This window comes from Mustelus asterias, chromosome 14 (genome assembly GCF_964213995.1).
Source record: "Mustelus asterias chromosome 14, sMusAst1.hap1.1, whole genome shotgun sequence".
Lineage (NCBI taxonomy): Eukaryota > Metazoa > Chordata > Chondrichthyes > Carcharhiniformes > Triakidae > Mustelus > Mustelus asterias.
In genome coordinates, this window is record NC_135814.1 from 36,272,604 (window position 1) to 36,297,698 (window position 25,095).

The window sequence follows — 25,095 nt, forward strand, 5'->3', positions numbered from 1 at the left end:
TAAAACTAATTATTATAGAAGTGTTATTATTAGTTGTCTATCACCAGAAGCATGATACTTACTTTATATTTTGATGAAAACATAGTTTGTCCCAGTTCCTTAATGATAGCCACATTTAAGCTCTATAATAATATATTCCAGGTACAGTGCAACAGATGAGAAATTATCTTTGTTTTAAAAAGGTCAGTTTCCTGTTCATTTCGTTGAAGCACCATGTGTGAAGGCAGTTCTACCAATCAGCTTTGTGCCTTTTTTTGTTAAGGACCTGGTTGTCACAGTAACAGATTGTAATAAGATGGTATCTACCAAATACTCCAAGGGGGTCTTAATAGGATTGAACTAAGGGATCAAGTGGCTTGTTTCCTGTTTCAGATTTGTAATAACCTCTGAGCAGCTCATTATGCGGTTTCTGAATCCAGATGCCATTAATAATTTAGAAGAAACATTTAATTGATCAGGATCTTTGATATAAAGTAAAGAAGGGAAGCAAAACACCAAAAGCAAAAAGGGTGAAAAAGTTGCAATAATGTCCAGATACTTCACAGTTACTGATCCCTTTCACAGACACAAATTTTCCACATCAAAGTGAGGACTTTGTTTATTAAGAACAATACAGCATGTCACATTAAAAGCTTTGCTCCTCTTGCTGATTTGGAACATCGGATGTTTGCTGCACTGATCTTCGCAGAAGAATAATCCCAGGATTATTAATTCAACAGATGTCACATACTTTAAGCAGAAAACAAAGCTTTTAACAAAACGAAAAGCAAGGAACCGTCACCAGGAAGAGCAGAGCTCTACTTAGACAAAAAAGTTTAGTCACAGTTTACGTTGAATTTATAAAGTATTCTTTTGAGTCATTAGCATATTTTAAGTAGGCACATTGACTGAAGTTATTACACAAGAGGAATGGCAATAAATAAAACAGCACAATAGGTTTCAGACAACGAACATATATATTTTATCCATTGGGACATTTTTAACTTTTATGCTTAATGCTTCTGTGAAGTGTGTATCTCAAAATGTGAGTGGATTCTTCAAGAGAAACATGGAAACATAGAAGATAGGAGCAGGAGGAGGCCATTTGGTTTGCATATTTTGATATCAAACGGGAAGAGAATAGGATAAGTTGGGATGTGCTTGTTGTGGAGTTTCCTCCCATTCATTAAACTACATATATCATAAAATTATTTGCGTTAGTTGGCAGATTTTCATAAAAGTTAAGTGAAGACGAGTAACAAAATAATCTGGACCCAGATCTTTCTTTTGAAGTAATTATTCATTTTGCACTCAAATACTGGAGCTCATCTCAGATATCACAAGTGAGAAATTTAATGCTGTGATGATTGACAAATCAGGACATTGGCTGTATCGAATGATTGATGCTCCCAGGAGCAATACCAGTCAAGTTATGTGTCATCAAAGATAGCAACAAAAGTTACAAGTCGGTCTTTTTAATAGTGCAAGCATTTTCAAAGCTCTTGTTCTCAAGTAGAACTTTAAAATACTTCAACGTTTCTTCATACTATAAAAATGATTGACTTGCACTTTCTCTTAACCTCCTTTGATATACTTTTTTGAGTACAGTTCTCTCAATGACATCACTCAGGCTTCATCACTATAGCAACATCTGTTTCATGCTGCCACCCTGCCCAGTTCCCACTGCACCGCACCCCCCCCCCCCCCCCACCCCCCCCCACCATTCCCCACCCCCCACAACACAAACTCCTTCCCCTGGGGCTATGGGGCTATACCAGGACATTAACAAAACAACATGATGGAATTTTCAATCACATAGCCAGTTATGTTAGATTCACTTTCACAGTCTAAGGATTCCATTGCTTGCATCATCACACATGACCAACATGGGGGTTGAAAATATCACTTAACCATCAGGAAAGAAACAATTAAAAAAAATGACAGTGGTAGAAAATGACAAAAAGTACATTTCAAAATTTGGGATATGTGGATGAACAGCAGTAAGCCAGTGAAAGTGCAATAGGTAGTGTGCACTCCCGGCGCAGGGAATATTCGAGCTAACTGTAGCTGCTACTGGAAGGCAAACAAAACTGGAAATCCCGCAACATCCACAGAAAGTGGTGTCACAGGATCAGCAGTCTGAAATGGTCGTCCCTAGAAAGCTCAATTAATTTTGTAGGATTTATGGCTGTCCGACAACATTTTCATGAGATAATATTAAATAGGATTGAGTAAGCTTAAACTTAGATTTGCTTTAAGTCTGAGGAGTTGCACAATGCTGTGCATTTGGAAACATAAATATGCTCTTTTAATTTGGAAAATCGAGACCACTTTTGTGGTCATGGATGAGTGCAAGCTTGAATTGTTAGTTGTTTGTGCAATTTTGTGAGTTGAGTGCCTTCACATAATTATTTGTAGCTGGCTATGAAGATTGGGCTTTAAGCAGAGAGCCAGATTAATAGGGCAGTGCAAAAATGTACTTTAGCTTTAACTTAATGGAAGTGCGCATGTGATGATGCAGAGCGGAAACCGTTCTTAGAATCTTTAGAAAAATTTAAAATGCATTTCAAGGTTTTGACAAGACTAAAGTGGTAAGGAATCATTCAGATAAAATTAAATGAAAGGAAACCTGATGAGAAGGCATGTAATGCATTCTGACAGGTAGTAGAATGGCCAAGCTGGGGTTGTATAGTGGAGATCTAAAGCAGAGGTGGTAGTCAAGCTTAATGCTGTATACCCTACTTGCAGCACTTGATAAGAGAAACAGAACAGGCCAGTACACTTTATCTGGCAAAGGAAGACAACCAAGCAGCACCATGTATTTGGCAGAAATCAAAGATTGCTTGTTGCAAGTTGTCAAATGCCTGTCAAGTTCTTCTACATTCACTTCTAAATCTTTACTCAAACTTATAGATTTTTAAAACATCTATTGGATTTATATATACAGACCTTAGCAGGCTATACATTTAGGATAAAATGTAAAATTGAAAGATTTGTCTAGCACATACTGGGGATTTTCACAGTAACTTAATTGCAGTGTTAGTGTAAGCCTACTTCTAACACTAATAAATAAACTTTAAACTTTAAAATACAACTTCCAAAGGCATCATAGTTTAAGCCGACGTAGCACAATCTAGCTGCATACTCGCTTACTGCCATCCACATAGGTCGGGGGTCACTCCTGCCATCAGCGAGATTCATGGTGTGTGGGGGTGTATGATTGGGTGGGGAGCAAAGACATCAGCTTCCTGACGTTGGAAAATGGGGTCAGGATCTTTCCCTCCTGATGTTCATGGCGGGTTTCACATTGAAGCTCAGCAAGAACCCATTTGCAACTCATGCATACTCACTGAAACCCCAGTAGACTGGAATTAAGTGCCCTGTCAAATCTTCCACAGGGCATTCATGCCATTCTGTTGTCCCAATGTACATTCGTAATGTGAGTCTGGCAAGGGAGTGTCTTAAAACATTTACCTTACAGTTGAAGCTGGCTGCACCCTGGAATAGTGTGTATGAAAGAACTGAAGGTGCGAAGGTCCAGAGGAGAGGAAGAGGAGGGTATTCAGAGGAGAAGAAGGGATGAGAAAAATGGGAGTGCAGGTAGAGTGATGGGGGAAGGGAGGCATGAAGGATAAGCGGAAGGGAGCAGGATTATGGGAAGCGGCCAGAGTGTTTCAGAGGGAGGGATCAGTCGAATCAATTTTGGGATCCTAGGGGTAACTGGGGCCGCTAGTGATAGGTGACTGTGAGAGGGGGAAATGGGATGGAAGAGTTTGGGTCGGCAGGTATAGTTTTTATTGGCAGGGATGGGGTCATTGAAGGGGACAAGGATGGTGGCAGAGATTAAGGAAGTGGCGAGGCACAAGGTGGGCATAGGAATGGGGACTGGTGTGGACTCAATGGGGAGTCCAAGCTGATAGTGTCCAGGGAGATTGGAGGCTCAATGGTTATCGAATGGAAAGTGAAGGTGGCATGGGGTGGGGGGAGGGGGGGTGGTGTGGGTGTGGTTGTCGATGGTGATGGGGTAAATTTGGTGGAGACAGTCTGATGTGAGGCACACATCAGCCTGAGACAGAGGCACCTCCATCCCAAGGCAACATCCTCGATGTCCAACTACAAAACATCAAGGTGGGAGGAGAATCATCCCGGGTGGGTGTGGCTGAAGATCATCACAACTGGACAATGAAAGGGAAACCCTAATAATCATGTGGAGACTCTATGAGAGCTTTTTGCTTTGCAAATCCTCACTGTCTGGTGAAGGCCACACAGCAGCAGGTGTGGCTCAGAGGATTCTCACTGCAACAAGATCCCAGAAAGGTGTAGAGCAGCCATTCATTCCGAGCCATTTGCTATCGGCTCCAGGCAGAGTTAGGGAGGGTGGGAGGGAAGGTGATGCCCACAAGGGGCATGCAGATGAATGCCAAGTCATGACTGCAAACCTCCATCCTCCTGGGGAACGGACCTGCCTGATGGGGGCTCATGTTGTTTGATCAACCCATTCATTTCTATAATCTTAATTGCACAATGCCAATTTGCATGTAATTCAGGTAATAATCCAGAGGTTATTTGAGACTCTGCTTTTTAATTTGGTACCTAGTTCTTCATACTAACTATGCAGAACCTCTTTCCTTGTCCTGCGTATGTCATTTGTGCCTATGTGAAGCATGACAACTGGATCCTCCCCCTTCCATTGCAAGTTCCTCTACTGCCCTGAAAAAATGTCCCAAACCATGATGCCATGGTCAACCTGCTCATCCATCTTGCAGACCTTCCTTTGTCCACACAGTTTGTGAGCACCTCGATCCTGTTTGACAATTGCAAAGTCTGAGGCTCCTCTACTTGGTTCATCTACCTGCCTCACTCATGGTCACAACCTCTTGTCCCTCGCTGCTGAACAAAACAGATGACACTAATCTAAGAGGTGTGACCATCTTCTGGGACAAAGCACCCAGGCATTTCTCCCCTCTGAACTCTGTTGCTTTATGGACTGTCTCTCCCTCTGAACAGCCATAGATATATGGACTCTCCCTCTGAACTGCCACTGCTTTATGGGCTCTCTCTCTCTCCTTGGGAAGGAGAAAAGAGAAAGTGAAAGACTTCCTGGGCTAGGTCAACCTTGTCATTCATTAATCACATTGATTTTCTGCATTGGTCTGGATAATGCATGGTTCCTCAATGGATGTATTGGGACCTCTGCTGTTTGTGATTTCTATAAACGATCTGGAAGAAGGTGTAACTGGGGTGATCAGTAAGTTTGCAGACGACACGAAAATGGCTGGACTTGCAGGTAGTGAGGAACATTGTCAGAGGCTACAGAAGGATATAGATAGGCTGGAAATTTGGGCAAAGAAATGGCAGATGGAGTTCAATCCAGATAAATGCGAAGTGATGCATTTTGGTAGAACTAATGTACGGGGAAGTTATACGATAAATGGAAGAACCATAAAGGGTGTAGATACGCAGAGGGACCTGGGTGTGCAAGTCCACAGATCCTTGAAGGTGACGTCATAGGTGGAGAAGGTAGTGAATAAGGCATATGGCATGCTTGCCTTTATAGGACGGGGCATAGAGTATAAAAGTTGGGGTCTGATGTTGCGGTTGTATAAAACGTTGGTTCGGCCACATTTGGAATACTGCGTCCAGTTCTGGTCGCCACACTACCGGAAGGACGTGGAGGCTTTAGAGAGAGTGCAGAGGAGGTTTACCAGGATGTTGCCTGGTATGGAAGGGCTTAGTTATGAGGAGAGATTGGGTAAACTGGGGTTGTTCTCACTGGAAAGACGGAGGATGAGGGGTGACCTAATAGAGGTGTATAAAATTATGAAAGGCATAGATAGGGTGAACACTGGGAAGCTTTTCCCCAGGTCGGTGGTGACGTTCACGAGGGGTCATAGGTTCAAGGTGAGGGGGGGGAGGTTTAACACGGATATGAGAAGGACGTATTTTACGCAGAGGGTGGTGGGGGCCTGGAATGCGCTGCTGGGCAAGGTGGTGGAGGCGGGGACACTGGGAACGTTTAAGACTTATCTAGATAGCCATATGAACGGAGTGGGAATGGAGGGATACAAAAGAATGGTCTAGTTTGGACCAGGGAGCGGCGCAGGCTTGGAGGGCCGAAGGGCCTGTTCCTGTGCTGTATTGTTCTTTGTTGTTCTTTGATGCTCGGGGGAGATAGACCTCACCGTTGGCACAAGCATTGCCACAATCCTTCCCTGCCAGCTTGGCAGTTGTCTAGTTGAATTGTGTGAGAGACTTCAGCTCAGGCATCTCCCTCCTGTCTTCTCCCTTTCTCTCTCTCTCGCTCTCTCTTTCATCTGTTGTAGGTTGTCACCTCCTGCATAAAGACATATCGATGGATTGTGAGCACTGATGAAAGAGCAGGTCGCAGGCTGCTGATTCTGTGGCAAATAACTGACCTCGTGATCCCCCAAAATCCAACCACCATACACGTCAGGAGTGTAATGGAATGCTCTCCACTTGCCTGGATGAGTGCATCTCCAACGGCACTCAGGAAGCTGGACAACATCCAGGAAAACACAACTCATTCCATTGGCACCTTATCCAACACCATCAACATTCAGTCCCTCTACCACCAAGAGCTGCAGCGGCGTGCACCATGTACAAAACACACCGCAGAAAGTCAGCAAGGCTCCTTCTTTTTATTCACTCATGGAACATTGGCTGGCCAGCATTTATTGCCCATCCCTAGTTCCCCGAGGGCAGTTGAGAGTGGCTGTGGCTCTGGAGTCACACGTAGACCAGACTAGATAAGGATGGCAGATTTCCTTCCTTAAAGGACATTAGTGAACCAGATGGAATTTCCGCCAATCGCCAATGGTTTCATGGTCATCAGTAGATTTTCAATTCCAGACATTTGCATTGAATTCAAACTCCACCATCTGCTATGGTGGGATTCGAACCCAGGGCCCCAGAGAGCTTCTGGATTAATAGTCTAGCGATAATATCACATTGCCTCCTGCAATTGCACCCTCCAATCTCGTGAGACCGAGAAGGATGAGGGACAAGGGCAGCAGCTGCATGGGAGCGGCAGCACCTGCAAGTTGTCCTGCATTTCACCCCATGGCTGTGTCTTCACTGTGTCTGGGTGAAAATCCTACTGTTGCCTCACTCACAGCATAGTGCATGGACTGCTGGGATCCAATAAGAGTTTTAACAACACCAGGTTAAAGTTTACCTGGTGTTGTTAAAACTCTTACTGTGTTTACCCCAGTCCAACGCCGGCATCTCCACATCTGGATCCAATAAGGCAGCAGCACATCACCTTTTGAATGACATTTCGGAAATGGATAAGAGAAATTCTGACCTTGCCAGTCACACACAGCTCCCACAAGAGAAACACAAATGAATGGTGATGTGAGTTGGGAAAATAGATGGTTCACTTACCCTAGCGGCACAGATTAGATTATTGACCCATTTCCTCCACTACAAGGTTGTCCTTCTCTGGACTCCATGCCTTGGCTACCTCCTCCCAGGCCACAGTGGTCAGATGGGAGGGCCTTCTCCGACCTTTCCTGTACAAGCCTCGAGGCTATGCACTAGGGATGCATTGCCGAAGCAGGGAGTCATGGCGTGCTGCCTTCTCCTGCTCATTCTTTTTCCTACTAATGAAGACCTGTTTGGGTGCCTTTTAAATGTGGTGCCTGAATATGATAGCAGGGTGTCCCACTTCCTGCCTGCCACGCCACAAGACTTAACGTGAAATATGTTTATGCGCAACTAATGAGGCAGGGAGCCGATGATTACGTTTAAATGCCTGTCTGGCTCATCTAAATGCTTTTTAAATGTTGTGAGGGTTCCTGCTTCTACCACACTTGTGGGCAGTGAGTTCCAGATTCCTACCACCCTCTGGGTGAAAAAGATTTCCCTCAGATCCCAATGCTTGCCGCGTTGGCATAATTATGATGCCTGGTGAGCCGCAGGATCAGTGATAGGGCCTCAACTTCTTACAATTTATATTGGATGAGGGGACTGAAAGGTCCACTTACTAAATTTGCTGATGACACGGAAATAAACAGCATAGTAATTTGTGAAGAGGAAATAAGGAGGCTACTAAAGAACATAGATAAGTAATGTAAGTGAGCAAAAATCTGCAAATGTAGTATAATGTGAGAAAATGTGAAATTGTACATTTTGGCAGGAAGAATACTAAAGCAGCATGTAATCTAAATGGTAAGAGATTGCAGAGCTCTGAGCTACAGATGGATCTGGATGTCCTAATGTGTGAATCACAAAAGATTAGTATACTGGTAAAGCAAGTACTTAGGAAAGCGAATGGAATGTTATCACTTATTGTGATGAGAATTTGTTACAAAAGTAGGGAGCTGTCCATGGCATTGGTGAGACAACATCTAGACTATTATGTACAGCATTGATCTCCTTATTTAAAGAAAAATGTAAATATGTTAAAGAGTTCAGACTAATACCAGGAATGGGCAGGTTGTCTTATGAGGTAAGGTTGGAGAGGTTAGATCTGTATCCACTGGAGTTCAGAATTTAATAAGAGGCGACTTGATCGAAACCTTGAAGATCCTGATGGGAAATGACAAGGTCGATGTGGAGAGGACCTTTCCTCTTGTCAGAGAATCTAGAAATAGGGGTCACTTTTTAAAAATAAGGGATTGCTCATTTAACACAGGAGTGAGGAGAACATTTTTCTCTTAGAGGGTAGTGAGTCTCTGGAACTCTCTTCCTCAAAAGGCAGCGGAAGCAAAATCTTTGAATATTTTAAAGGCAGAGCTGGATAGATTCTTGATTAACAAGGGAGTGAAAGGTTATCAAGGATAGATGAGAATGTGGAGTTGAAGTTACAATCAGATCAGCCATGATCTTGTTGAATGGCAGAGCAGGCTCAGATAGGCTTAGTGGCCTACTCCTTTTAATTTGTATGTTCACATGCTCTAACAATGCCATTTCTCTTAACCCTCCCTTTGTCCCTTGTCTGAAACTCTAACTCTAGTCAGCGGGGTGGCACGGTAGCACAGTGGTTAACATTGCTGCTTCACAGCGCTAGGGATGCAGGTTCGATTCCTGGCTTGGGTTGCTGTCTGTGTGGAGTTTGCACGTTCTTCCCGTGTCTGTGTGGGTTTCTTCTGGGTGCTTCGGTTTCCTCCCACGTTCTGGTTAGCCGCATTGACCCAAGCAGGCACTGGACTGTAGCGACTAGGGGAATATCACAGTAACTTCATTGCAGTGTTAATGTAAGCCCGACTTGTGGCTAATAAATAAACTATTTTTAAAACTTTAACTTTTCTTCCAGGTGAACTTTTACGAGGATAGCTTGTTCTGTTTCAGGTTCTGTTTCTTCTACCAGTTCCGAATTTTGAATGAGGCCTCGATGCTCGGCCAGCATCTTTATTACCTCAGGTAGGCCTGTAGTTTCTTAGATGAATTGATGCTTTGTCTGGAGTAGAGGTATTGTAAAGCAGAGGATTCTCCCCCAATCCATCCCATCTTCAAGTTCATCTGAGAGCCAAGCTGCTAGCATTTCAACTACAAGAAACCTCGCAGCTGACTGAGAATTCTCTGTTTCACAAGAGACCACTCCAACCAAAACATTAATCCATCTAATAAAAACTATAGGCTGGCTATAAATGAGACTGAAATAATTTATACTTGTAATCATATTGCTTTTTTTCTTCATCGTTATCCAATTTTTGAGTATGTGATAATGTGCATGAGACATTGCATTACACCTCCAGGGCAAGTATGTGCTAATAAATAATCTTCTTTATTTTTAAATTAATAAAAGGTTTGCTGCTGAAATAATATAAGTTGGAACAAAATACTCCGAGGGTAACAAAACACATTAAAACGCATTGATCATGGATAATAAAATACATAAACACTCTCTGTGACACAATTTAAATTTATCATGTTGTAAATACATTCTTTCATCAATGGTGGCACTGTAGCAGCTCAGATTTGCATTCTCTTATTCCTCAGCCTCTGCTGCAGGGTAACTTTAACCCCCAGTCTTTCTGAGCAGAATGTCCTACATACTCATTAATCCAAACCTTGCTGAATTCCCTACACTCAAGCAAATCTATTTCAAGACCCTCGCCTATATCTTCAATTCAATTTTCAAATGCCTCCACGGCCTTCTCCCATCTCGTCTGGGAAATCTTTTCCAGCCCTGTTTCCCATGCCCTTCTGTTCTTCTGATTCTGAATATCGCTTTAACTTGTTGCTCTCATCAGTCCACAATCAGAGGTAGATCTTTCAGCTGCTAAGTAGTCTTATATTTGAAATGTTTCCTGCTAAACCACCTCATGACTTATGTCTGTTTCTCTGCCTTGAAGGAGTCAGGGAAGGAATATCTTTGTTAATGAAGGTTCGTACTTCAGAAAACCTAGGCCAGAACTTTCAGGCTGTTCACATTGGTGGGATCTTCTGGTGCAGCTGAAGGCGCACCCCCACCATGGGTTTCAAAGCTGCGAGGGCTGCATGCAATGGTAAACCCCATTGACAATAGCAAGACCAGAAGATCCCACCACCAGCCAATGGCAGGCTGCCTTCCAACACAGCAAAATATGAATTGGGTTGCAGGATCAATCTTGCCCCTCGTTTCAACCTCTACAATCTTCAGCAAAGTGGTGGAAGATTGTTCAATGGGTTTTAATCTCAGAATTAGCACTTAATTTTATTGTGACAAGGTGAGGAAGGCTTGAAAACATTTTTTGCATTTTAAAATTTAGTGATTAGTTATTTGGTTTAGTGTGAAATCTCTATTATTCTCATTCCAATTATCTGCCTCCTGCCAGACGTAGTGGCACAAAAACCTTACATCAAAACTACTTAATAGATTTTTAAAATTTGCATTCCATCTCCTTTTACTGGTGAATAAAATTACACAATGGTCCAGATTTTGTGGTTAAAAATAATCGTGTGGTTATCAGTATTCACCATTAATAAGAGTGAACCAGAATCTTAACTAGCATGTGAGTCCCCTCAACTCATCTCAGCTGTATTTAAGAAAGGGCCTATTGGAATTATACAATCAGTGAGCTTTGAGCAAGAACAGTGGGAGAGACCTCATCCTGAATGAGACACATCCAGGGTGAGTGTGGGTAACAGGAATTTGGAACACAATGGGAATTCAATGCAGAGGGGAAAGAGTTGCTTTTATTTCTTTGCTTTCTAACTTCTTAAATCTTCAGAGTGGTCTTGCTTTGCTGCAGCAATAGAGGCGAGAAGGGGGAGAGCTGACTGGTGAGTAGTGGGCAAGGCCGGGTAGGCATTTACTACTTTTATCACATAGGGTGGAATTTTACTGGCATGTCCACCCGAGGTTCGTACAATCTCGCCCGAGGCCAACGGAGAGTGCCGTTCTCTGAGTCTCGCCCGCCCCCGGAATCGCGGCAGGCGTGCCAGTAAAATTCCAGCCTTAGAGTTTGTAAGGTCTTTTTTGTGGTTTATAGTTTGTAAAGCCTATATTGTGTAGTAACAAGGACCAGGGAAGAAGTAATTGATATTATTTGATATTAAGCATCTTCCAAAGGTTTATTAATTGGAGAGAAGGGGATCAAAAGCTATGGGGGAGAAGGTGGGATCAGGCTATTGAGTTTGATGATCAGCCGTGATCATAATGAATGGTGGAGCAGGCTCAAATGGCCAAATGACCTACACCTGTTCTTATATTCCATGTTTCTATGAATCACAGAATTGTCATAGCGGAGAAGGAGGTAATTTGGCCCATCATGTCTGCATCGGCAGTAACTTCCAGTAATGGCACATGTGCAATTAAATGTGAAAATGAGGAAGATATTGTCTGAGTGGCTTTGCTTTTCCAGAGCTTTGCTTTAAAATGCATGACTGAGAAATATGCCCTTGATACACGTGGGCAGGCTTTACATTCCCAAGTAGAGGCAGGTTTGGAGATTGGCTTGCCGGCAATTTCTCGAAATCAGCCAATATGCCAACTGCTGCCATTTTTCTGCCTTTGGCCAATTTTTAGGGAGGCAGCTTCTGGAGAATGATGGCTACCCACCTGCTGGTGGCAGGTACCAATAAAGTGCCAATTGCAGGCACTCTTCACTTGCCGTCACAATGTTCCTTATGGTGGTCTGGCCCCATGATGTGATGGGAGTCTGTAGGATGTCGGTGGCCTTGTGGAGGCAGACCCAAAGGCGCAACCTGAAAGTAGTGCAACATGGATCTGCTTGACTGTGAGGGCCACAATTGTAACTACAGGACATCCTTAGTAGAGTTCCACTATGATGGCCTGGCACATGTGGTCACAAAATATTTTGTATAATTTCCAAGACCTACGAGAGTTTATCCATTTTGAGGCAACCTTATTTTTTCCAACAACCATAGCAACAGCATGCATCTTTCCCGGGGAGGTGGGCGTCCTCCCAGAGCTGCACTCCCATTGACCCTCCTCCCAATTCTTAATTGGACCGTGCACCTGAAGATGGCCATTTAATTGGCCCTTCCTCAAAAATCTTTTCACCAGTAATCTACCACAGCCACCTCCAGATTCCCAATCTACAAACTGGCCCTACTTGAAACTAAAATTAAACCCACACAATGTGTGAAGTAGCTCTATGAACCCATTGACCATCCACTAAACTAAAAAGTGAAGGTTTGTCTATTCTGTTATAAATGTATTTTTAATTGTACAATGTGCCTTAATTGCTGCCAAACAATGGGCGGGATTTCCAGTGCCGTTCGCCCCAAAACCAGAAGATCCCGCTCTATTCCCGTGGTGGATGGAATGAGAAAATTCCCCCCACTGTCTCTGGCATTGAAAACAAACTTATATTAAGTGTGGAGCTCTAATTTTTAGATTTTAATTATTGTCGGGGATTAAAATCAGTTAAAATATAAATAAATGCTTTTGTTTTAAATGTATCTATCTGCCTCTTTTATATTTTGTTCTTAATCCCATCTTTCTTTACCTTTCTATATTGTGCTTTCTGTACTTGGTTTGACATCGAATTAACTAGTCTAACTGACACATTCTTTTGTGTGTAAAACCATAATATTAGGAGTCTTGATTATTTACCAATTCCCATTGTATTATGAGCCCATTTAAGCATGGAGGTGAACAAGACGTATGTCTAATAACTAGAATCAGAGGAACATTTAAATTTGATCCTAGATATGGTCAATTGAATCGCTTTCTTCAATTTTTTTTGTCAAAACATACGCAGTAATAGAAAATAGATTTTACATTATATCATAAATTTCTGTGGGTACTTGTGACTTCTCATACTGTTAAAGTACCTAATCACACAAAAAGCTCTAACAAGGGTTTTTGCACTGTGTAATGTCATTGATATAGGCCCGAGATTCCAGGACATTTTACTGTGACTCATTAATGAGCTAATGAACCTTGAGACGTCTGTAGCAGAAGGCATATGGCTCGAGATTCATTACAGCTAAGCATTCATGCTAAGGTTCAACCGCAGTAAGAATGGTGAAATAAAAGTGACCCATCAAGCATGACCTTTTCAGTGGCGTGCGCTTTTCATACTGAGTGCTTGTGCTATCTACTATATATAATTCTGTACATAATAGTGTAACCTTTACTGAAAAATACACACACATGGAGTAGTAAAAATAAAAGAAGTGTTTGAAGATGACAACTAGAAATGCATAATATAAATTTCTTTGACCTTGATTAACTTCTATTAGTGGTTGTAAAACCCAGTGAAATTTCTATGTATTTATCAAACTTTTCATTTGATGAGTCCATTGTTTTGTCTTATAGTTGAAAAATGTTACATTAACAAAGATATTATTGAAATAAAGGATTGATTTCAGATAATCCAGATTGTGAGATAGAAGTATTAAACAATAACTATGGCAGACTGAAAAATACATTAACAAACCACATTGGTCTTGAATGCAATCCAATGGCTCGGAAAGAGTATCAATCTGAAAATCTTAACCTTCATTGATTACATATGCAGTCATACTACATATTCAATGGATTTTCAGTGAGCTAAGTATTCATGTTGAAGATAGGATTGAATCTAACCTTAAAATTAAAACACATTAGAAAATAGCATCTATTCTTAAAATGACAAAGTCTGTCATGAAATTACAACATAAATTGAATCATAAATTGATCAGAATGCTAAACAAAACTACTAGATGTGTGTTAAATATAGGATAATACCATATTAATATGTTTATTAGTATCACAATAGGCTTAAATTAACACTGCAATGAAGTTACTGTGAAAATTCCCCAGTCGCCACACTCCGGCACCTGTTCGGGTACACAGAGGGAGAATTTAGCCTAACTAGCACATCTTTCAGACTGTGGGAGGAAACCAGAGCACCCGGAAGAAACCCACACAGGCACAGGGAGAATGTGCAGACTCTGCACAGATCGTGACCCAAGGCTAGAATTGAACCCATGTCCCTGGCGCTGTGAAGCAGCAGTGCTAACCACTGTGCCACCGTGTTAATAGGAATTTTGGGGATGAAATAGCATTGTAATCTATAATGATGCCATCACGGGAGAATAATATGGATGACAATTTTCCTAACCATCTCCTGCCTTCAGTGCTGGACAGAAGCAGTACATTCTTGGTTCACTGAGGCCCAAGAATGCTCTTATTTCCCATCCTAGCTCAATAACATGGGGCCAGCAGAACTCCAGCTGCAGGCTCAGCCCTGCCTGGACTTAGCAGAGTTTAGGAGGAAACAAGAGCACAGCTGCACACTCAACAGCCTGTTTGCTAAGACTGAATCCAATGTTATGTATCCTCAATGTCCTGCTCAGTCGTGGCTAATTGTTAAACCCCAATAGCCCCTCTGTCAAAATCTCTGCCTTCCACCTTTGTAGCATTATTTGTTCCATTCCTCGCCTCTGTCCCACTTTCAACAACAACTTGAATTCATATAACGGCTTTAATGTAATAAAATGTACAAAGGCATTTTATAGGATTGTTGCAAAACAAAATTTAACACCAGATCACGTGAGGGGATATTGGGGCAGAAAGCCAAAACCTTAGTTAAGGAGCTAGCTTTAAGCCAGAGCTTAAAAGAGGATAGGCAGATGGAGAGGTTTAGGGAGAGAATTTCAGAACCTAGGGCCTAGGCAGCTGAAGATGTAGCCACCAGTGGTGGAGTGTGTGGTAATATGTACCTGCATGCAGTATAATCAGCTGAGCAAGGGTTAATATAGGATTGGAGAGTAGCACCGCATACAGTGTGATGTATGTAGTTACATGGGCAGAGAAGAACTCTGTAAGCAGCTAGCCCGCAAGTTGGAATCCATGCAAGACCATTCTTGGTAACTAGTTAAAGGCTACCAATAAAGGTGTTTATGTTTGAACACTCAAGCCTCAAGATCTGATCAATCAGCCACCACCAGTGCAACATAAAGAACATATTATACACATAATATGACAGAGTGATTAAAATTAGGGGTGCTTGAGAGACTAAGTTAGAGGAGTGAAAATATCTTGGAGGGCTGTGGGGCTAGAACCGACTACAGAGCTGGAAGGGCTGAGACCATGGAGAAATTAGAATACAAGGATAAGAATTTTAAAATTGAGTTATTGCTTAACTGCGAACCTATGTAGGTTAGCGAGCATAAGGTCATAGGTGAGGAGGACTGAAGACAATGGCTTCGGTTTTCCCAATACTTTACTGGAAAAAATATCTGCCCGTTGGATAATTTAGAGATGATAAGACTTGATTTCTTCATTCATTTCCGAAACTCCATCCTCCATAAACTCCATCGGATTGCTATCACTTAGATTCTACTTTGTACCAGGCCACGAAAGTCTTAAAAACTCACCACATCAGCTAGAGCTTTTGTCTCTCCCTGTAACTTCTCCCTCACTTTCTGCTTGTCTATCATTTTCATTTAAATTATTTTGGAATATTCGTTATCTGAGAAGTTTCATACAGGCTGTTGTGTTTGTCAATGAGAATGCAGCTTGAAGTGAGAACAATCAGTTTCATTTGGAATGAAAAAGCAGTAATTACAGAACACTCTGACAAATGTCATCACTGGCTTCTCCATGGGTGCTGTAAAACAGTAAATATTGATACTACTGTTAAAATCCAATATTCTCCCTTCTTCTATTTCATTGTACTGCACATGGTTTAAATAGATAAACAAGCAAATTAATATTATTCATAACTACCTGTCAAGAATAAAGTTTGTATTTCACCATTGATATATGGGCCTATAAATAACTATTGGAGGTATCATTGGATGATTGCCTACCATTTGGTACACATTCCTCTATTATAGTGTAAACATGAACTCATTTAAATTAAAACAATTGATGATAGTATTGCATTAATGAACAAATAAATAACATATAAATGCATTAAGTTTTAACCGCAATTTTGGAGATGCCCTTTTTAATCTTCAAACTTCTCTCCACTCTGTTAGTGCTATATTATTGGAGACTACTATAACTTGGTCAATTCAGATGACCTTTTCATCCTATTTAGGCAAAGATAACTATACTGAATGACGCAGATATAGATTATGGCTGTTATTTGCCTTATACTCTCTTGTGTGTGGGACTTCAAGCAGTCTTTGCTGCTAGACCCTACCTCCAGGTTTAAATTAATATTTGAAATACCTGCCTTTAGTGGTGAGTTGCTCTAGACAGCAAATGAATGTGTTTTAACTGTAGTCAAGGCAAAATCTTGATCTATTATTTTAAAATGAAATATTTCCTGTTCACACTGCAAACTACTTGTGAAACCTCCGGAGGAAGCTTGCAAGCATGCCTTTTCAATCATTTTAAAGCAATATCCTTTAGGTTAAAATGTCAACTACATCAATAAGAATACAGACAACAAATACATGCAGCATGGTTGAAGGATCATTGAATGCCTCTTTCAAAAACACTTAAGGTCATTTACAGACACTGGCCCTGATCTCATAGTGGTAAGGGTTGTTTTTAATCCTATTAAGAGGTCAGTCTGTCACCTGCTGGGCTGGTGGAATGGTAAAGAGAACATTTGAAACAAAAACCAAACCCGCTCCATTTCAGCATTTTATCATTCAGATATGGATGGCAGTAGTGTCATTCTTATCAACGATTACAAGCATGATCTTATCTTTAGACTTTGATAAAGTGAGGATGTAGAGCAGTACAGAATATCATTCAATTAATTTGGCATCTATTAATTTGGTTCCATGGGAGCAAAGTTTAACTTCAAATCTGACCCAGATTTTCTGGTCTCAGGATTATCGGAGTCAGATGAGTGACCGTGATGCACTTGGGGACCCATCAGAAGTTTGGCAAACTGAGTCCGTAGGAATTGCTCTGGAAGTTTGAACACCGGGTGGACAAATTCTCTGCTCCCTGGGACCCTCCAAAAACAATTCTGACTTTGAGTTCAGATCGGAAACTTTGGGCGGTTAAAATCCTAGTCTAAATCCTGGGTAATGATACACAGTGGCACAATGATTAGCACTGCTGCCTCACAGAGCTAGGGACCCGGGTTCGATTCCCGGCTTGGGTCACTGTCTGTGTGGAGTTTGCATGTTCTCCCCGTGTCTGTGTAGGTTTCCTCCGGGTGCTCCGGTTTCCTCCCACAGTCTGAAAGACATGCTGGTTAGGTGCATTGGCCACGCTAAATTCTCTCTGTGTACCCGAACAGGCACTGAAGTGTGGCAACTAGGGGATTTTCACAGTAACTTAATTGCAGTGTTAATGTAAGCCGACTTGTGACACTAATAAACTAAAATAAACTGACATTCCAATTGCTCACACCAGCGTTCCAGATTCCACCCTCAACCCCTGACTACAGTCATGCAAACCTTTGACTCCCTGCTGATTCCTTGACTCACATCCCCGCACCCCCCCCCCCCCCCCCCCCCCCCCCACACACCCCCGACCCAAACTGACTGGCCCCAACAACCTGACTCCCCATTGACTCATCCCAACTACCTCCCCGACCGCCCGACTCCCCTCAACATGACCTAATGCAACCTCATCACCATACCCAGCTGCTACCTTAGCTAGCTGCCACCCTGTCCAATACCAACTTACCTCACCCATACCAACTTACCTCACCCACCCTGCCCACATACCCACTTATCTCAGCAACTCTACCCACTTACACACCAACACTTTCATCCATTCACGCATACACTCATTCACTAACTCACTGAGAAGCTTTACTTAGTACAATAAAGCAGCTAGTGCTGTAAAAAGGGGCATAGCATCTGCATAGATTCTTTCTCCTGCTCCCTCTAAGGTTTCCTGCACTGAAAAAGATTTGCAGGATTCTCCATTAGAAGATTGGCCTGAAAAATTAGAGGAAGTTAAGCGGGTAGTTTCAGGCTTGGAAACAAAGTGGGGAACCATTCCCTCCCACCCTCGGCTTCATGGTTGGATCAAAAAGTTGGAGCTTATACTGCCATGGGGTGGGGTGGGCTTTTATGTCCAATCATCCTCTCCCCACCTCATTAGGTATATGGGCACGTGGTTTGCATTGAGTCTTGTGGTGGGGTGGCAGCACATCAGGGGCCCTGCTATCATGTCCAGGCACCATATTTACAAAGCACCTGGACAGCAGTTCACTAACAGCACCAGAACCCGGGAAGAAGGATGTGGAGAAGGCAACAAGCTGCGGCTCCCTGCTTCAGCGATGCACCTCCACAAGGCTGTGCAGGAAAGGCAGGACATCCTCTGTCCCAAGAATGACGGCAAGAGGCCCTCCCAACCAATCACACCAGCTTGGGAGGAGATGGGCAGGGTAGTCAGTGCCCACACGGTCCAAAGAAGGTCCATTCTTCAGTGCAGAAAATGGATGAATTGCCTCACCCGCGCTGCGAGGGTAAGTGATTTCAAGAAGGAATTAGGTACAGCTCTTGGGGGCTAAAGGGATATGGGAGGAAGGCGGGATCAGGGTATTGAATTTGATTATCAGTCATGATCATAATGAATGATGGAGCAGGCTTGAAGGGCTGAATGGCCTACTCCTGTTTCTATTTTCTATGTATGCTTCTATGTAAGTGAACCTACTCATTTCTGTTATGGGACATGGGCATCTCTGGCAAGGCCAACATTTTTGTTGCCAATCCCTAAATGTCCTTGAGAAAGTGGCTGGCTGCTGCTTTATTGAACCACTGCAGTCTATTAGTGAGGCAACAGCAGGATTTTCACCCAGACACAGTGAAGGCACAGCCATAGGTGGACTGTTCCCATGCAGCTGCTGCCCTTGTCATTCTAGATCTCGTGAGGTTGAAGGGTGCTGTTGAAGGAGCCTTGCTGACTTTTTGCAAGACATCTTGTACATGGCTCACACTGCTGTCACTCTGCAGTGGTGGAAGAGTCTGTCCACACGCTCTCTGATGTTGTGACTTCCACCTACAAGCTAATGAAAATCTCCATGGGGATGGCAGATTCCACTGAGAAGCTGGTCCAGTAGAAGGCGCAGTGTCTGCCAGAGATGCACTCAGCTGCGCACTCCATCACTCTAGTCATGGATCTGTTAGGCAGTGTCTATGTGAGAAGGGAAACAGGGTGCCTTGACATCCTTCCAGGTGCCCTTCTCCTCAAATAGTTTTGGACCGGCCCTGGAGCACTCTTAGGAGGAGGAGAGTCAGATGGACACCCCGAGGACCTCCACCCAGGAATCTCCAAGGATGCCCAGGAATTCCCAACCCCCTCTGCCCCTGAGGCCCCATCAACTCCAACTGTTCAGGCCAAGAAGCTTGCACCTGACCATGAATAAGAAACACTTAGCAGGCTGGAGATCACCAAGGTATCAAGGATGCACCTGGAAGTATCAGTAGAGTTGGAAAATTGAGAAATATTGGCGTCACTGGTGTACAATCATTGCATATGATTTTTGTATTTCTAAATATATGTTACCTTGCACAAGTTGCCTGGGTTCATTCTTGCTGCTAGTTGTTTTATTGGTTGCGCACGCTCCACTCCTTCCAAGGGGAACAAGGAAGGGTCTTCTTACCCCCTAATATATGGCTGTGAATGGAAACATTGCTCATGTGATACTTGCCATATGCGAGAGGCCTCTCACTCACACTATTCTTCTTGCCTCCATTGCCCTCGAGACTCTATGAGAAGGCTTTGGCACAATTGAAAGACTAACCACATGAGCCCTCATTCGCAGGTCCATTCCCCAGGAAGATGGTGGTTTGCAGTCATGACTTGGCATTCACCTGCTTGCCCCTTGTGGGCATCACCATCCATCTGATCCTCCGTAACTCTACCTGGAGCCGATAGCAAATAGCTCAGAGTGAATAGCTGCTCTACACCTTCCTGGGATTTTGTTGCAGTGACAACCCTCTGGGCGACAACTGCTGCTGTGTGACCTTCACTGGACAGTGAGGATTTGCAAAGCAAAAAGCTTCCATACAGTCTCCACATGATTATTAGGGTTTCGCTTTTGTTACCCAGTTGTGATGATCTTCAGCTCCACCTACCAGACACCTGAGAAGACCCTACCCCCCATCTCAAGGTTTTGCAGTGGACATCGAGGATGTTGCCTTGGGATGGTGTCTCAGGATGGTGTGTGTCACACATCAGACAGTCTCCACCACCTTTTACCCTCCTCCTGTCATCCACCAAATATCACCATCAACCACCTCTAATGTCACCTTCAGTCCTCCCTTGATAACCCTTGACCCTCCGCCATCACTCTGCACATATCCTCTCTCTCTTCTAAGCCCACTCCAGTCGCCATTCCTCTACCAACCCCAATCTTCCACTCTTCTGTAATCCATACCACCATTCTCGTCCCCCTTAATGACCTCCTGCATGAAAACTATATCTGCGATTTTCAAACCCTGATCCTTTCCCCCTACCCCATTTCCTCCTCTCACAGTCACCATGCACTCCTATTGCCAGCATTCCCAGTTCTCCCTCCAGGATTCCATTGTTAATTCCACTGACCCCCACCCCTCTGAAACACCGTGGCCCCACCTGACCCCCCCATTTCCTCCTCCTTCCTCCTCATGCCTTCCTCCCTCACCCTTCTGCCTCATGCCTTCCTTTCTCCCTCAATCTACCCACATCCTTCTCTTCTTCTTGTTAGGCCACACCTCCTCCACTTTGTGTCTTCCATCCTCCCACACATTCCGACCTTTGCAAGCACCGCACCTGAGACCAGTTTCAGTGGCGCAGCCAGCTTCGATGGTAAGGTACCTGCTCTAAAGTTCTCCCTCGCCATATGCTCGCCATGTGCATGCAGTCGAGTAACAGAACAGAATGGCGTAAACTCCTACTGGTGGAGTGGGAGATGTGACGGGGCGCCGGATTCTGGTCTGTTTCAGCCCTGTAACATCTGAAGAAACCTCACAGACATGAAGCATTAATCCTTCACAGATACTGACTGGCCTGCTGAGTATTTCCAGCACTTTCGGTTTTTAATTCCGATTTCCAGCGCTACATTATTATGCTTTGGAATTACCTTTCATAATTGGGAAGTCCTGGGCCAGCAATGGGAGGAGATTACTGAACATGTTTGAGAGGCCCAGCGTCCATGTTTGAAGTGGATTAATGCCAAAAAGGGAGGATATGCTCGTAACTATCAATCCACTGTACATTGTGATAAGATATGTGTCTGTGCCAAGATCAGTAGGATGGTAGAAAGCCATTCACACATTTGCTGATCACTTGGGTTGCTCATCATTTATGAGTTTGTGGTACCTGTTGTCAGACAAGGTTCAGATTCTCACTAGTGAGTCATCGAATCAACTGGAAACTATTCTCCTTTTGGGAAAATAACTGTCCTCTTTTTGGGAATTCAACTGACTCCTAGGTGATATTACTGAGAATTGATTACTGCAACCAAGCTGATGCTCTGGAAAACTTGGTGATCCCAAACCTAAGACAGGCATGTGCCCCATGCACATTCAAGAGACACCAAGCCTTGGTTGTTAATGCCCTATGCTTAAACTCTGTGGACTTGCATTGAGTCCCAATAGGTAGAAAATTTGCATTGCTAATCAGGCAAAGATGAACTCCACTCATATGGATTTTACAGCAGCTTGATTCGGAAACTCAAGCACATTAATGGGCTTCTGCCTGACCTTTGGTTCATCGTATTTTTAAAAATCCTGATGGTTTATTAATGGCTATACGGTAGTCCACAAATTATTTGCTTCGCTGCATTAATAGTGAATGCCATTGTCTTCAAAGCCAAAAGTTAAAAACATATGTTGTCACAGTGCTCAAGAAAAATTATTGTTTTCTCAAAGTAACGGGAAAATATTAATTCGGAAAAGCAATCGAATACACGGTTAGTCACTAAGAAAGTAAATCTGAAGTCATATATATTTTTGGTTTCCTTTGCCTAGCCTCTCGCTTCTTTTTAATCAAAAACATCCCTTCGGCTGAGAAACTCTAGGCTAAATCTCACTGGAGGCATTGCCAGCTAAATTTGGAGCCCTCACCGTGGTGCTTCAAGTGAAAAACACAGGCTATGTTACATTCTCCTTCCCCTCAGATGGGTCAGATTAACCAAAAGGGAAAACAAAACTGAGACTTGAAGAAGTGGTCCTGGGGCTTGAGCCAGTAGCTATTGTTTTTGAGAAAAGGGAATACTAATACTGGGGTTACTTAATTTTCCACTTCAGTGAATCTCCGAAGTTTCAAATTTATCGTGGAAGATTGGAGTACAGTTTTAGTTTTGCAAAAGTTCAAGCATTGAACATTAAGAAAGTAAAATATATACTCCATCGTAATCAAGAGAATTTGCGATTTCATTGAATTGATTTTGAAGTGTAATCTTTTAGAACCCATTTTATTGTGTTCTATTTCATTGCAATGAATATTAAGGCATTTGAACTACTTCAGGGAGCTAACATTGGGTTAATCCCTTAATCCTTTGAAAACCAATTTTGTTCACATGAAAAGGAGACATTTAACTTCTACTCATTAATTTTCTGCTTTGGAGATACTGTGATTCTGAAGATTACATTCATTGAAGTCACCCTATTGTCTACAAAGTGCTGGCTATGTCATGGCTACTGAATGATTACATGAGAATAGGGATGTTTTTAAGCAGATGTTAAGACACTCGATGGTTTATGCCCCAGCTAGTTAGCTTCTCCATTCTCATTTTCTGATTTTGTGAAATTGATTTCAGTGGCTCATTTTCAGCATAAGGTATGTTTGAAATAGACTACAATTATATGAGTGCTAAGAAGAAACACATTTTTGCATTGTCAATTAGAGACAAAGCTCAAAGAGAATTTTGCAATCATATAATTATGCATTCGTTATAAATTAACTATAACCAGAGAGAAGGGTCTCATTGCATTCACACTGTAATATTTTTATAGTTACTCAAAGTTTTACTTTACTGATCATGATTTTTTTCTAAACAGAGCTTAACAAGAAAAGTTAAAATTATATTTGAATGCTGCAGTCACAGTAGATTGAGGCATATATGTTGACCTGGATTTGAAGACAATTCCGTTATTTTGGTGTCAAAAATCATCCTTTCACATCTACCTGGTGTGTAAGTTGATTCCCTTTTCATCTATGAAATACTACATTTGCATTAGCAGTCAGTATCAATTTTTCACTCCAGAAATGCAAGTTTTACTTATGTTATAAAATAAGACAGCATTTGTGTTAAGGAGAGGAAGTGGGCTGTGTTGCAAGATGATGTGCTGGAGTTTAAGTCATGCCCACACAGAACAGATCGCAAGTAACAAACAGAAATACATTCTCCAGCAGAATAAATGGAAAAGAAAGTTGCCTTCAAGCTAAAAGTCATAACATTTGCTGACTCGTCAAATGACTGTGCTGCAGTGAAGGAATTTGTTGTTCGTGAACAAACTTGTGCATGAATGGAAAAGGCAAGAATCTACCCTGAAAAAGATGTGCTAGACCAAATGTACTCTCTGAACAGGGAATAGCTGCTGATCTTCATCTTTAAAAGCATGTTTCGAAAATCATTGACAGCAGGAATACAATTCATACATACACACTTCAGTGGACCAAATCAAACCCTGTGCCCAACAAAGATTCCAAACCAGCAGCCACTTTATAGAATGTAACAGTTTAGAGTTGTGGCAGAAGACTCAGAGACCACCAAAATTACCAATTTCCAGCAATTCATCACCAGACCGCCGCAAAAACACATGTACCCAACATGTCACATGTTTGAAATGCCCATGAGTTTAATATACCCAACAGAAAAACTGTGGAGTGGAAAGGTGCAAGATGGCTGTAGTAAAAATGGTTTTGAGAAGACAAGATTCACAGTGATACTAGCTTGCATGGGCAACTGAAACAAAATTATAGCTTATGGTAATTTTCAAAAGTAAAACCATGCTGAACATCAAGTTCCTTGCAGGAGTATTTTGTGAAGATCCAAAGCAATAGTTGGATGGATGAAAATGCAGATAGATGAGGATGAAGTAAAGTAATGGATCAGTAACGTGTGGAATAGTTGTCCCAGTAGCCCACATAAAGAATACAGCTTAACATGTTCAAATCCCATATCTGATGACATCTTACATAACTGATGGGATCAAGAGATGTATGTGAAGAAATAACACTCACAGTACAGTTATACCAGATCTTCTAGTGTTTGTAGTTCAATCTTTAGTATGCGTGACTCAACAAGCCATTCAAGTATCATGTTCTTACCGATTGGAATAGATGGATGGTTGACAGCAAATCTTGATGTTTGTGTTGTTTCATTACCAATTTGTGCAATGCTATTAGTGCACAAAGTGTCATCAGGCCATTCATAAAATGTGCAATATCCAATGCAATGGATGGAAAGCATTCATTGCTATAGAGGGATGATTCTTAAAGTGAAGGCACCACATATGGTCCAGAGTGGGATCCTGACAAAGACGCCATAGCTAAAGTGATTTGGAATGAATTTTCTGAAGTCTTTCTGCTGGATGCTGAAGAAATTGAATTTGATTGTTTTAAAATGCTTTGTTTATTGCTAAAGGTATCTTTGTACAATTAATTAATTAAAATAACTCCACCACATGAATTTAATGTGAATTACCAGTGTTTTGTTTCTTCTCACATTTCAAAATGGTGACCACCCACACTGGAATTCACATTTTATTCTGGATGGATAAAGGCTTCAAAGGTTGACTTACATGCTGCGATCTGTGGTATTAAAATTGCACTCTTGAGCAAAGTTTACTTGCAGCCTG